The 14,394-nt window shown below is 36.5% G+C and overlaps 1 protein-coding gene and 1 pseudogene across 5 annotated transcripts in view; both read left to right on the top strand.

Annotated features, from left to right (window-relative positions):
• EMC2 (ER membrane protein complex subunit 2) overlaps positions 1–14,394 on the top strand; it is a 564,357-nt gene that overhangs the window by 244,511 nt on the left and 305,452 nt on the right. For 2 of the 5 annotated variants that reach the window (XR_015246902.1, XR_015246901.1), the window contains one exon: positions 340–1,674. The exons of the other annotated variants lie outside the window; for them this stretch is intronic. The gene's annotated coding sequence lies outside the window, so the exon portion shown is untranslated. Of the gene's footprint in view, positions 1–339; positions 1,675–14,394 lie in introns of those variants that run through there. 5 annotated transcript variants of the gene reach the window in all.
• Positions 1–14,394, top strand: part of LOC147571897 (uncharacterized) — a 121,972-nt pseudogene that overhangs the window by 4,601 nt on the left and 102,977 nt on the right.

Raw genomic sequence — 14,394 nt, 5'->3', positions numbered from 1 at the left:
AGAGAGAGAGTGCACAAGCAGGGAAGGAGCAGAGAAAGAGGGAGACACAGAATCCGAAACAGGCTCCAGGCACTAAGCTGTCAGCACAGAGCCTGACACAGAGCTTGAACCCAGGAACCATGAGATCATGACCTGAGCCGAAGTCAGACGCTTAACTGACAGAGCCACCCAGGTCCCCTATCTAATTGTTTTTAAAAGGCACCTCTGACTGGGCTTAGGGCAGAGCCAAAGGTTAAACACTAGCTCAGGGTCACACAATATCTTGGTTTTCTGACTGTCATGCAAACAGGGTTCCCACTCTGCTACTTTGACCCCTGAGCTGTACCACCTTGTTGGCAGGCTGAGAAGATCTACCTGGGCCCAAAGCAATCATCCTGTTCCTGTTTGTGGTTGGATGGAAGATGTTCACTTGGCTAATGATCCCTGTGACCCAAAGAAAAGCAGGTGAAGACTGAGGTTAATGCAATATTGAAGTGTTAAGAGGCTTTTTCACAACTCAGGAAACTCTCTTAGCTGAGCTATTTCTCCTGAAATGTTGAGTCCTGTTTTCCGTGGCATGGTGCAGCTGATGTTGTCACTCTGTGGTCAGAAGCAGGAAAGCTGGTGGGGTGGAGAGAGATTAGTGGTCTGAAAATATGTAATTGGTATTGCATGGCAGCAGGGAGTTGACAGCCCTCAGGGACCGCAAACAGGAGAGGACCAACAGCTCAAGTGAATTAAAACAAACTGTGATTTTGAAAAAAAGTAAGGGAGAAACGTCACTGAGTATTTAAGAATTTGATAAATTATGGATGAATTCTGTATTGCCCTCCTTAGAAGGTAAAGTGTTAAATGAGATTATATGTAAGGATGTTAGTATGGTGCCAGGATCATAGCTATTAATCAATTAAAAACCTGGTAGTTTTTATTATTATTGTGTATGGGGGAGCAGGTCGGTATATCTTAATCTTAGAAGCAGTATTATTTCATTGGAATTTCCCCCCATTTGCACTAGAGAATTTTGATCCTCGATTCATATCCTGTACCTGACATTGTGGGTGGAAAAACTCCACTCATGAATTTGGAGAGGGCAGGCACACTGCTACGGCAGTTGCCATCCAACTGACTGTGGTTAGTTTGTATAATTGAAGCCAAGCAAAGCTAAGGCAATGCTGGTACATGGATCCTTCTGTTAGACTAAATAAAGAACAATGAGACCATTTTTATGGGGGGAGGAGAAAAAAAGTGTTTTTAACAGTAGGGAATGGCTTGAGTCTAGGAAACTTAGGCTGTGTCTAAATGTTACCAAATATTGAGGAAAAACTGCAAAAATCTACATAGTCACCCAGATGTTTCCAGAAATCCAGTCTTTGATTTCATTGTAGATGAAATCAGGGGAAGATTAGATTTTTTTTTTTCCTGGCATTGTGAGACACAGCCTCAGCATCTTTCTGGTTGGCTTGTAGGTCTCTCTATTTAGAACTATGTCATGGATTCATCCTGGACCAGCACAGCTGCTTTCGGGATGTCAGTCGACTGTTAGGGCCACTCTTCAATCTATAAAGGATTGTTTATTTTGTGCAAAGTTTGCACAGGGATGTAGCCCAGCTGGAGGTCTGGTTCATTGAAATGAGCCAGGCAAGTTTGGTATGTTGGTGGCTTCAAGTCACAGAATTAAAATTTTCAAAGCAATTACATTTACCTTTCCTTCCTGTAGTCGACTCTATCTCAAGGAGATCAACCAATGAAGATCCTTCTGAAGTCCAAAAAAGTTAAGTCAGTTCAAATCTGTAAAAGTGTCATCTTGAGCATCTGGGATTTTAGCAAGAACAGTTCTTTGCTCAGGACAGGATGATAGAGAATGATCAGTATAGGTGTAGGCTTAATACAACACTCTCCACAAAGCAAATCTTTTAAATGTTGGCTGTTGAGTGAATGAATTGAAATATTTTAAATAGAGGTGGTTTTGACATGAAGACCAAGATTTAATTAAACGCAACTTTTCAACTTAATTTTTCTTATGTAGAGGAAACTACATGGTTCCTCAACCATAAAATAAAAATTATAATCTATAAGAATTTTGTGAAGATCAAATCAGATATTTATAAAGAGCTATACCTGACTCGTAGTGAGTGCTCAATAAGTATTGGTTCTCTCTCAAGTTGTTCTTTTAACCCTCTCCTTAAGCATGACTTTAATTCCAGGCATAAATGCTTAGCATGCAAAGGAATAAAAGGAAAATTCTGAGATACATCCTTTGGAGATTCAATTCTAGTGATCCATTTCATATTTGTCTTCTATGATTATGTCACTGGATGGACTATACAGCAATGAGCAATGCATTCATTCAGAGGAGTATTGTCAATATTTGATCAATTTATGGTGATGAGTATACTGTATAAGGATCTTAACAAGTTCATCAAAACTCATGGGATATTTACACAATATTACAATATCTACCTGTGAAGTTGTTTTTGAAAAAAAAATTGTGCATAGGATCCTTCTCATTCCATGAAAGGAATGCCAGAAAACTAATGTTATGGCTGACCCCAGAAACTATAGCATTTGGAGAATTCACCAGTCTACCTGAAAATCCTATGAGGCTGTCTTTGTTATCCTCAAACACAGATCAAAGAAGTATACTCCAGAGTAAAACTCTTCTGTCATACTCAGTACCTATCTCATAGTCAGTACACATTTGGAGTATTAATTTCCACTGGAAATACTAGTTCCTACCTTTATTATCACATGACTTCAGAACATTGAGCCTAGGGAGTGGTAAGCTGCTGTGTAGTTCTACACTGGAAGAGTCTAGGAACTGTGAAAGGAAGCAAATCTTTAGGTCAGTGAAAGCTGAATGTAGCTATTCCTCACTATGGCAGGGAATGTAGTCAGCAGAGAGAACATAGCCAGAGCGTAGTCAGCTTAGTGAGACAGCCAAGCAACAGGAATAGGTATTTCATAGAGAACGTTTAAACTTTAAAAAAATTTTTTTTAATGTTTATTTATTTTTGAGAGAGAGAGAGAGAGAGAGAGAGTGAGCAGGGGAGGGGCTGAGAGAGAGGGAGACACAGAATCGGAAGTAGGCTCCAAGCTCTGAGCTGTCAGCACAGAGCCCAGTTTGGGGCTTGAACTCACGAACCATGAGATCATGACCTGGGCCAAAGTCGGATGCTTAACCGACTGAGCCACCCAGGCGCCCCTTACAGAGAACATTTAGAGGGAACCCAAACTCACAAGCAACCAAATGATAAAGACTACTTCAAACAGATTTCAAGTAAACTCTCAGCATGACACAATCCCAGGCCAGATAGTATGGGACAAAAAGCAAACATTGTGAGAGATACAGAAAAATCAACATAGGGACGCCTTCTTGGCTCAGTCAGTTAAGCCTCCAACTCTTGATTTCACTTCAGGTTATGATCTCCCAGTCATGGGATTGAGCCCCACATCGAGCTCCATGCTGAGCGTGGACCCTGCTTGATATTCGCTCTCTCCCTCTCTCTCTGCACTTGCCCCACTCATATACAAAGAGCTTAACATGGGCTGAGAATGTATCTTATTTATTTATGTGAATATACCCAACATCAAACATGTGGTATCGTTGGTGCTCCATGAATTTGTTAAACAGTGGTGTGTTTGTGTGTTTCTCTGAATGTTAGTAGAGAAGGGAGTGTGGCCCAAGATACATAGTACATCATAGTGGGAACAACTATCCTTAACTTTTCATCTTGCCTGTCTTAACCCATTAGTCTTCACTGTGGCTCCAGGACATGATACTAATTGTCATGGATTTTATACGTCTGGGTGATAAGACCAATTAGTGAGAAGTAATACTATCAAAGAGACAAAGGTCAAAAATTCTGAAGATTCAACCTCATGTGTGTCACAGGGCTTAATACTCCATGGAAATTATTCAGAAATTTCTGTAATTCAACCATAATGGCTAAGATTAGGCCTTATCTGTAGACTGTTATGAAAATTAATTATGGGACCACATCTATGAGAGAAGTTAACAGTTTAACATGTCATATGAACCAAAGCAATTAGTAGTTGTAAAGATTGAACTCGGTTCCACATGGGCAGGGCCAAACTGCATGACTCTGGAGGGGCACCATTCACATTGTCATCTATGTGAATTATGCTCCATGGAATTGTACAGCAGACAAGGGAAGTTATGCGTGCAACCCCCAAGGGAAGGTGGAGTCAGATGTGTAGAAGATACTATCAGTGCCCAACCTATATCACGTAAATGTTTCCATTTGCTCTACTGGACTTCCAGCTTCCAGATACGCCCAGAGACATGTCCTCTCCAATACCTTGTCCCCCATTGTGAAAAGTGGCATGCTGGGAGCACTGGGTCAATACCCACAGAATAGTTCTTGACCAATGAATCCAGAAGTTGGGGTGTGTGTGTGTGTGTGTGTGTGTGTGCATGCACCCACACAAATACATACACACACACACACACACACAAATATCATGTATTGATTGCCCTCAATTTATTGTGTCACCTTCCCACTTTCCTTTCATTATCACCTGTACTTGCCAAATAAATTACTTCAACTTGACTTCTTAGAATCTTTTGGGAGATCTGAAACTGAAACAAAGTATAACCTAGAACTGCTTAAAAATTTCCAGAATGTGGTTTACAATTCTGGTTGCTTTAGAGAAGTCCTCTTCCTTGTCTACTGGAGTTAGAGTAGTGGCCCTGAACAGCTGTCAGGGTAGATTGGACATTCCTACAAAATATAACATGAAATCTGTGACTACCATCTATGCCCATTGAATAAACAATTGAAAATCCTAATTAGAGGGCCCTAATGAGTCTCAAAGCATCCAAATGAATTTTGTTTTTGTTACTACCCAATGTTGTACGCCCTTTAAAGAAATTGTGGTCACAATTTTATTCTTTTTCCAGAGTACATGGAAGAGAAATGGAAAAAAATAAAAATAAAAACAAATCTTTTCTGTTATCCATTTAGGGAGGGAGCTAAATGGTAGAAAAATTTAAATTTAGAAGAAGTGACACAGAATCTCAGAGGATGTGACACAGCAGTTAAAAATACATTAGGAAATGATGAGTATACTTTCACTTAGACCAATGAGACATAGATCCAGGCCAATGCTATCCACAGTTGTTAAAAGATACTCATTCCAGAGAATGTCACTTATTTGGAAATGAATGAAAATATGTCATATTGAATATAGTTTAGTATGGGGAATTATGGTCAGGAGGCAATATTATTCATATTAATTATATTGTAGTAACAAAATAGTTTGAAAGAAGAAAGAAAACCACACAGGATAGGCAGACAAAATGATAAACTACGTCTTTTTAAAAAGGAGATACAAATTGTGAAAGACTCATGTAAAAGGTGGGGGAATGTTGAATGTGAAATATTGAAAAGGGAGGATACTCGAAAGGAGGATTATCACAGAGGAGAAGGGAAGAATATCAGGATTGCATAGCAGAAATGGGATGTGGGAAGTCAGTAAATTAGGAGAACATATACAGGATACCAAACCCTTTGTAGGAATACTGTTGGGGACTTTAAATCTGCTCATGACATTCCTTGACTCACAACTTTCTACTGGCTGCCAATCTCTCTCAGAATAAAAGCCAAAAATCCCTACCTGATTTTCCCTCTACTTCTCTATCCACATCTCTATAACTTCCTCTTGTTCACTCATCTCTGTATACAGTGGCCTTCTTTCTGGGCCTCAAACATGCTAAGCACAATCTGTCCTATCTCAGAGTCTTTGCACAGACTCTTGCCTCAGCCATGGGAATATGCACATGGTTCACCCCACTTCTTCAAGTCTTTACTCACATGACACCTTCCCAATGAGGCCATCTATGCTCATCCAGTTTAAAATTTCTATCCTTCTCCTGACAACCTTACTCTGTTTTTCTAAAATATTAATTTTCACCTTTTAACAAAATGCATAATATACTTACATATTATGTTTATCTTTTATTTAACTCTTTCCCCTTCCCTTCAACTAGAATGTAAGCATGTTGAGGGTTGGAATTTTATCTAAGTTTCTTTTTTCATCGATATATCTCAATCTGAATGAATGAATGAATAATGTCTTGTTGCTTGCTCTGCTAACACCTGCATCTGGCACAAAGTAGTTATTGAATAACTGAATGAAAGAAGCAATGAACCTTTATGGGCTTGACCAGAAAAATCTTCTAAGTGTCGAAGTAAAATTTCAAATTAACGTTGACTTTGGTCACAAATACTCAAGTGTAAATCAAAATATTATTTAAAGAACAAGTGATTGTATATTTTTTTTTCAACGTTTATTTATTTTTGGGACAGAGAGAGACAGAGCATGAACGGGGGAGGGGCAGAGAGAGAGGGAGACACAGAATCGGAAACAGGCTCCAGGCTCTGAGCCATCAGCCCAGAGCCCGACGCGGGGCTCGAACTCACGGACCGCGAGATCGCGACCTGGCTGAAGTCGGACGCTTAACCGACTGCGCCACCCAGGCGCCCCTGATTGTATATTTTTTAGCCACTGGAATTTATACTTCAATCTTTAGGTGTGAAGCATCTCATCATAAATCTCTTAAATCCAACATCTCACTTCCTAGGCTAAAAGATATGAATTTTATTTAGGTATCATTTGTGAGATAAATACAGTTTCTGGGATACAGTTTATAATATGGCCTAGGGTGATCCAGCCTGTAAGGAAGAGAATATAATCTAGTTTCTCTTCTTTCCATCTCAGTGATTCCAAATAATTAGTCACTCAATCAGTATTTTTGCAAAATTTTGCAAAATTAAACACAGTGTATAAATACTGACCTTAACAAAGACATAAAAACATAATATAAGAATATTAAACTTCTTAAATAAAAATTCTTTTTAAATAAAAAAATTAACATAAAATACATTATGCATATTAGTGAGCTAGAAGTATGTTATAAAATATTCTATAAAAATACTTGAAAATGGAGTAGCTTAAATTTAATGTGAAAAAATTGATTTTTGACTGAAGTGAGTTTCAAAACAACCTTGGTATTTTGACCTTTTATGAAACAAATGAATCATGCACAATCTGACCAGATGACGTTTTTCCAGAAATGGTTCAAACTCTAGCCATGTTTCCACCAGTACCTCGTGGCAGGAGGAATATTGACAAGTAATGACAGTTACTTTGACTTCTTGTTTTTGCCACAAAATCCATCTTTCTGTACTGATCAGCATTTTATTTATAGTTGGGCATGAGATCAAATGTAGCTAATTGGCTTTGGAGCCATGAGATTGGATCAGCCTAGGTCTTCCCAGATCCTTTTTAATAAGACTTGCATTTAAGGATACATTCATATAGATGAGTTGTGACAAGCTACAGTGATCCAAATTTTGACATTTTATTTTTACTCTATCACCAGTGTTCAGTGTTCAGTGTCCAAATTCAATATAACCTTGAAAGAGATCACCATAGGTAGTATTTCCATATACAGATCAAGTAGGAAGCCAGTTTTTATGCTGCCTTTCTCCTGGAGAGGTTATTACTTAACAGAGATGTCTATTTTACTTCCAGAACAAAACACTAGACTATAAGATGCATTTATGTCTTCTTTATGTTTTTTAAAGAAGGACTATATCTTTTCAGAACTTTTAATCACACAGGAGAAATTCTTTTTTCCCCCAGTTTTATTGAGAAGTAATTAACATACATCGCTGTATAAGTTTAAGGTGTGCAGCAAGATATATTGGTTTACACATATTGTGAAATGATTACCACAATAGTTTAGTTAACATCTACCATCTCATATAGAAATAATAAAAAGAAAAGAAAAAAAAAACTTCTCCTTGTGATGAGAACTGTTGGCTGTACAATCTTAACAATTTTCTACATATTGTGTAGCAACATTAACTATAGTAATCACATTTTACATTACATCCCTAATACTTATCTACCTTATAACTGGAGGTTTGTATCTTTTGACCACATCCCTTCAGTTTTCCTCCCCCCACCGTCAACCTCTGGTAACCACAAGTCTGATCTCAGTCTATGCATTTGGTTTCCTTTTTTAGATTCCACATATAAGTGAGATAATACAGTGTCTTTCTCTGGTTTATCTCATTCAGCATAATGCCTTCAAAGTCCACCCATGTTTCCACAAATAGTGGGATTTCTTCATTTTAATGGCTGAATAATGTTCGTGTGTGTGTGTGTGTGTGTGTGTGTGTGTGTGTGTGTATTATCACTTCTTCATCTATTCATTCATAGATGGACACTTATGTTGTTTTCATGTCTTGATTATTGTAAATAATGCTATGAACATGGGGGTGCAGATATCTTTTTGAGTTAATGTTTTCACTTCCTTTGGATATATTCCCTAAAGTGAAATTGCTGGATCATATAGTAGTTCTATTTTTAGTTTTTTTGAGGAACCTCCACACTACTTTCCATAGTGGCTGTATCAATTTACAATCCCATCAACAGTGCATGAGGGTTCCCTTTACTCCACATCCATGTCAGCATTTGTCATCTCTTGGGTGTTTGAAGATGACCATTATGATAGGTGTGGGATGGTATCTCATTGTGGTTTTAATTTGCACTGATGACTAGTGAGTTTGAGCATCTTCTCATATACCTGTTGGCCATTCCTGTATCTTCTTTGAAAAAAGGTCTATTCAAGTCCTTTTCTCATTTTCTAATTGGATTATGGGTTGTGGTTTTGTTGTTGTTGTTTTGTTTTTGTTTTGCTATTGAGCTCTATGAATTCTTTGTATATTTTGGATACTAACCCCTTATCAGATAAATGGTTCCAAGTATTTTTTTTCCCATTTCATAGTTTGTCTTTCATCTTGGTTTATGGTTTCTTTTGCTGCACAGATGTTTTTTAGTTAGATGTAATCCTACTTGTTTATTTTGTTGTTGCTTGTGCTTTAGGTGTGATTTTCAAAAAATCGCTTCCAAGACCCATATCAAGGAGCTTTTTTTCCTATGTTTTCTCCTACGAGTTTTGTGATTTTAAGTTTTACATTTAAGTCTTTAATTCATTTTGAGTTAATTTTTGTGACTGGTGTGAGAGAGATTCTTATAGAATATTAAGAATGAAGATGACAAAAACAATAGATTTCAGTTGTACAAAAATATATAATATAGAAAAATTTTGGCTTTTAGATAACTTCATTTTATATTAGCATGTCAATTAAAATATCTGGGAATGTTATCCTATGCTGTTGCTGCTACTGCTGATGTTGTTATTATCATCATCATCATCATCATGTCCAGTTTTCTTAGATTCTCTTAAGCAAAAGAAGATGACAATTATTGTTAACTCTGCCTATAGACTATATAAGCCAATTTATGGGATTACTCAAAGAAAAGAGAGCCCAGCGTCTCACAGGAGGAGTTGAAAGTCACACTCAAAGAAATTTGGTCTTAAGCCCAATGATAAATTGTGAAGAGGCTGGGACAAGGCAAGGGGGGAGGGTGATGAGTGGTCAACTATGTCACTACTAATTGCAAAACCAATGATGGAGACCATGAATGCAGAAGACATTTCAAGGCAATAAAAACTTGTTCAAAAAGTAATGTGATAGAGTCTGTCTAATATAAGACCCCAGCAGCTCATGACACTGGAGAAATATTTTCTGTAGAACTGAAGAAGGTGATTTAGAAAGGAACTTTTATTTTTTTAACTTTAAAAAATTTATTCTTTTTGAGAGAGAGAGAGAGAGAGAGAGAGAGAGCATAAGCAGGGGAGGGGCAGAGAGAGAGAGAGAGAGAGAATCCCGAGCAGACTCCATGCTATTATCACAGAGCCTGATGAGGGGCTCAAACCCATGAACCAGGAGATCATGACCTGAGCTGAAACCAAAAGTCAGACGCTTAACCAATTGAGCCACCCAGGCACCCCTAGAAAAGAACTTTCAAACAAAACAAGTATTTAAGACTTTTTAAAAGTAAATATGTTGTAGAATTTATGTTGGCTATGTTTTAAAACTAATTCAATACAATTTAATATTTCTTCTTAAAGTTATATTTTCTATAGCACTTTGAGCATGCCAATCACTGTTTTGCCACCTATAATACTTTTAGGCATACAGCTCCTGAATTTACAGAGGTATTTCTATAAAATTTATAGAAAAAAAGAAATATTGCAAAATGTTAACAGTGTTTATCTATGGGTGGAGAGATCATAAGTAATTTTTATTTTCTTTTATGTTCCTTTCTATATATTTCAAATTTTCTTACATGTCCACTTATTATTTTCATAATCAGGAAAAAATACTGTTAAAATTAATTGGAATGTTCTGGGAGACCAAAAGAACAGATCAGTTGGTTAGTTGGTAGAATTTTAATAATGTGGATTAGTTATTACTTAAACTCATTTATGTGCTCATATGTTGACAGTCTTTGCCTGTGGTTTTTGTTTGCATGTTTTAGGAGTTTCTTAATTGACCAAAAGACATATCTCAGGGCTAGAAATGACCAGGAATAGTTTCACTTGGTTGATGGGAAAAGGCAAATGGCTAAAACCACTAAAATGATTACATCACCCATGCTGATTCGTTAGAAGAATAGAGAGAGGAATGGAATGAGAGAACACAGATCTGGCTAGGCCATGTGACTAGTCATCAAACCTTTGTAGACATAATCTTTCCAAATCGTCCCTCTAATATACTCTTCTTCCATTCATTCCCAAAGCAATAAATGGCATCCATTCTCTTAAGTTCTCCAGCTAGAAATCTAGAAAATCATTCTTGACGCATTCTTTTCCTTCATTCCTTAAATCAAAGTCTTTTTGTTCTTACATCAAAGTTGTCACTAACCATCAACTAACAAATAGATAAATAAAAAGTAATATATCTATGCACTGGAATATTATTCATCTGTAAAAAGGAACAAACGACTGATACATGCTACAACATGCAAACATGCTAAGTAAAAGAAGCTGGATGCAAAAGGCCACATATTATATGATTCCCTTAATTGGAAATATCCAAAATAGGCAAATCCATAGAGACAGAAAGCAAATAAGTTGTTGCCATGAGCCGGAAGAGGAGGGAATGCAGAGTTAATTAGTTTGCTAGGGCTGCTGTAGCAAAGAACCACAGACTGGATGGCTTAAACTGGATGACAGACATCTATTCTGTGACAGTTCTGGAGGCCGTAAGTCTGAGATTAAGCTGTTGGCAGTGTTGATTTCTTCTGAGTCCTGTCTCTTTGACTTGTGGATGGACATTTTCTCCCTCTGTCTTCATATAGTTTCTCTTCTGTGTCTGTGTACATGTTCTAATCTACTCTTCTTATAAGGAAACCAGTCAGATTGGATTATGGCCCATCCATATGACCTCATTTTACCTTAATTTCCTCTTTAAAGGCCATGTCTCCAAATAGTCATATTCTGAGATACATAGAGTTAGGGCTTCAACTTATGAATTTTTGGTGGTCAGGGGTGGGGGGTGTGGTGGTTCAGCCCATAAAGAGGAATGACGGCTTAAAGTATGAGTCTCTCTTTTAGGGTGATGAAAATGTCCTGGAACTAGATAGTGGTGGTGGTTGCATACATTGTGAATGTACTAAATGACATTGAATTGCACAGTTAAAATGGTTAAAATGGTAAATTTTATGTTGTGTGTGTCTTACCACAATAAAAAAAGTCATCACCTGGTCATACTGATTTCATCTTGTAAAATGCCTCAAGTCAGTATATATTTACCATCTCTGCCACCCCAGCCCAAGCCAGCTTTATTTCTTGCATGATAAATGTCAACGATTTCAAACTACTCTTCTTGTTTCCACCCTTGCTCTGCTCCAATTTATTCTCTGCCCTGAAGCCAGCTGCGTCTTTTGGAAATGTGGATTCAATTATGTCACTCCCCAGATTAAAACATTTCAGTGATTTCTCATTTTATTTAGAATCAAATCCAAAATTTCTGGTTGTGGCTACAGGCCCATTATGCTCAGGTCTTTGTCTACATCTCAGCTTTGTTTCTCCCCCACTGCCTAATTTGCTCTAATCTCAGCCAGTCATCTTTTAACTTTTATCAAGCCAAGCTCACTCTTATCTCCAGGCTTTTACATATGCTACTCCTTTCTCCCCCACTGCGCTGTCTTCATTCTTTGCCTACCTAACATCTATCATCATTTTTGTCTTAAATGTCACTTCCTCAGAGAGATTTTTCTCTGATTTTCTTTTCCATTGAAATTACTCTTTTTCATAGCACCCTATTTCTTTCTTCAAAGTACATGGGACAATTAAAAATTACCTATTAATGTATGGTTATCTGTCTCTTCTACCAGATTGTAAGCCCTGTGAAAATAGGAACCATGTGTTTTTATTTAACTGCTATATCCTCAGCACATCACATTGCATCCAGTATATAGTAGACATTGAATATTTTTCATTCAAAACTATTATTTGATAAATAAATTAAAAAATTAATAGTGTTAGACTAGAACATTTCAAAAGCTTTTTCCACCAAATGATAATATGGGTTGTAATTAAATTTCTTTCCCTTAATTTCAGGATTGCTTTTCAGAAGCTCGTATAAACTGACGGACTCTCACTTAAATAATCTCACAGTGTTCTGGTGTGGCTCTCAAAAACTCTAGTAAGGCACACAGTAAGGTCCAACTCCTGAAATAGGAGCAGGACTCAATAAACAGATGGGAGGACATAGTAGATTTAATCAATGAAGTGAGAAATTAGTCTTTTGTTTTCTTTGATAAATGTATAAAAGGAAAAAAAGAATTTAAAATAATGTGAAAGAAGGAAAACATAGCTATAGATAGGAAATGTCAAGAAATATTGACAGGATGCACTCATAACTTTTGCTCAAAAAGAATAATAAAAACAAAGAAAATGAATGGTTAAGAAAGTATAAATTACTTTAAATGACTTGAGAAGAGGTAAAAGTTGAATACATCAATAACCATATTAAAAATCTATCCCTATAGGGGCACCTGGGTGGCTCAGTCAGTTGGGCGTCCGACTTCAGTTCAGGTTATGATCTCACAGTCCATGAGTTCGAGCCCCGCATGAGGCTCTGTGCTGACAGCTCAGAGCCTGGAGCCATCTTCGGATTCTGTGTCTCCCTCTCTCTCTGCCCCTCCCCTGCTCATGCTCTGTCTCTTTCTGTCTCAAAAATTAAAAAAAATAATAAAAACATTAAAAAAATTAAAAAAAAAATCTATCCCTATAAAAGAGACTAGCTCAAAAGTAATTCATAAGCCAATCCTACTTAACTTTGAAAGAAAAGAAAATTACTGTTTAATAATCTTTACAAAGCATTAAAAATGTTGAAAACTTCAAAACTCATTTAACTAAGCTGCATAACTCTGAAAAAAAAAGAAAACCATAGATTAATCTCCTTTACAAACATAAGTTAAATATCTTAATTAAATATTAATAAATAAAAAGCAGTATTTTTTTCAGAGTATAATATAAATGCCCGAACATGATTATTCTAGAGGTGTAATAATGCTTTAGCATTGGGAAATCTACTTATATAATTCAACTGGATTAACAGATTTGGAGAAAATTATATAGTTATCTTATTAGAAAAGACATTTCTGATGAATCAATACAATTCTTCATAAAGTCAAACTAGGAATACACAGGTTCTTTCTTAGTTTAATTTTTAAAAATAAATCTGTGAGAAAAACTTAGCAAATATCATAAAGGTGAAACGTTAAAAGCATGTCCCCTGAAGTCTTGACCAAAATAAGGATGTTTAGAACTATTAAGACTAGAACTAGAAGTCCTAACCAATGCAACAGGCAAGAAAAGAAAATGAGTTAGAAGTACTGAAACAAGAGACTCAAACTTGTATTATTTGTAAAAAGAAAATTGGTAGAGAGAAGGAACAGAACGGTGGTTTTAGTAAAATAGGTTGATACAATGTCAACATATAAAAATCAATCTCTATTCTATATACAAGTAAAAAACTAATTAGGAAAACAAAGAAAGAGGCACCTGGGTGGCTCAGTTGGTTAGGTGTCCAGACTTTTGATTTCATCTCAGGTCATGACCTCACAGTTGGTGGGATCCAGCCTTGAGTCAGTCTCTGCACTGATGGTGCAGAGCCTGCTTGGGATTCTCTCTCACCCTCTCTCTCTGCCCCCTCCCCTACTCCCTCTTATTAAAAAAAAAAAAATTTAATCTTTAAAAAAAAAGAATCCAACTCAATGGTGATAAAAATTATTAAAGTATCCATAAGTAAACTTAGCAGAGTGCATAAGACATTTATAGGGAAAATTACATAACTTTACTCAAGTGTATATAATAAAGCCTGAGTAAAGAAGCCTCAGGAAGAGAAAACTCAATTTTGTAAAGATGTTAATTAAACCTAAATAAATAAGTAAATTACATACAATAATGAATTAAATCTTAATAAGATTTTTTTAAATGAAGTTACAAGTGTCTTTTAAAATTCA

This window comes from Puma concolor, chromosome F2 (assembly GCF_028749965.1).
Source record: "Puma concolor isolate L17-30 chromosome F2, mPumCon1.1.hap2, whole genome shotgun sequence".
In the NCBI taxonomy this organism is placed as follows: Eukaryota; Metazoa; Chordata; class Mammalia; order Carnivora; family Felidae; genus Puma; species Puma concolor.
The sequence above is the reverse complement of the archived record's forward strand: the minus strand, read 5'-3'. Positions and strand labels throughout refer to the sequence as shown.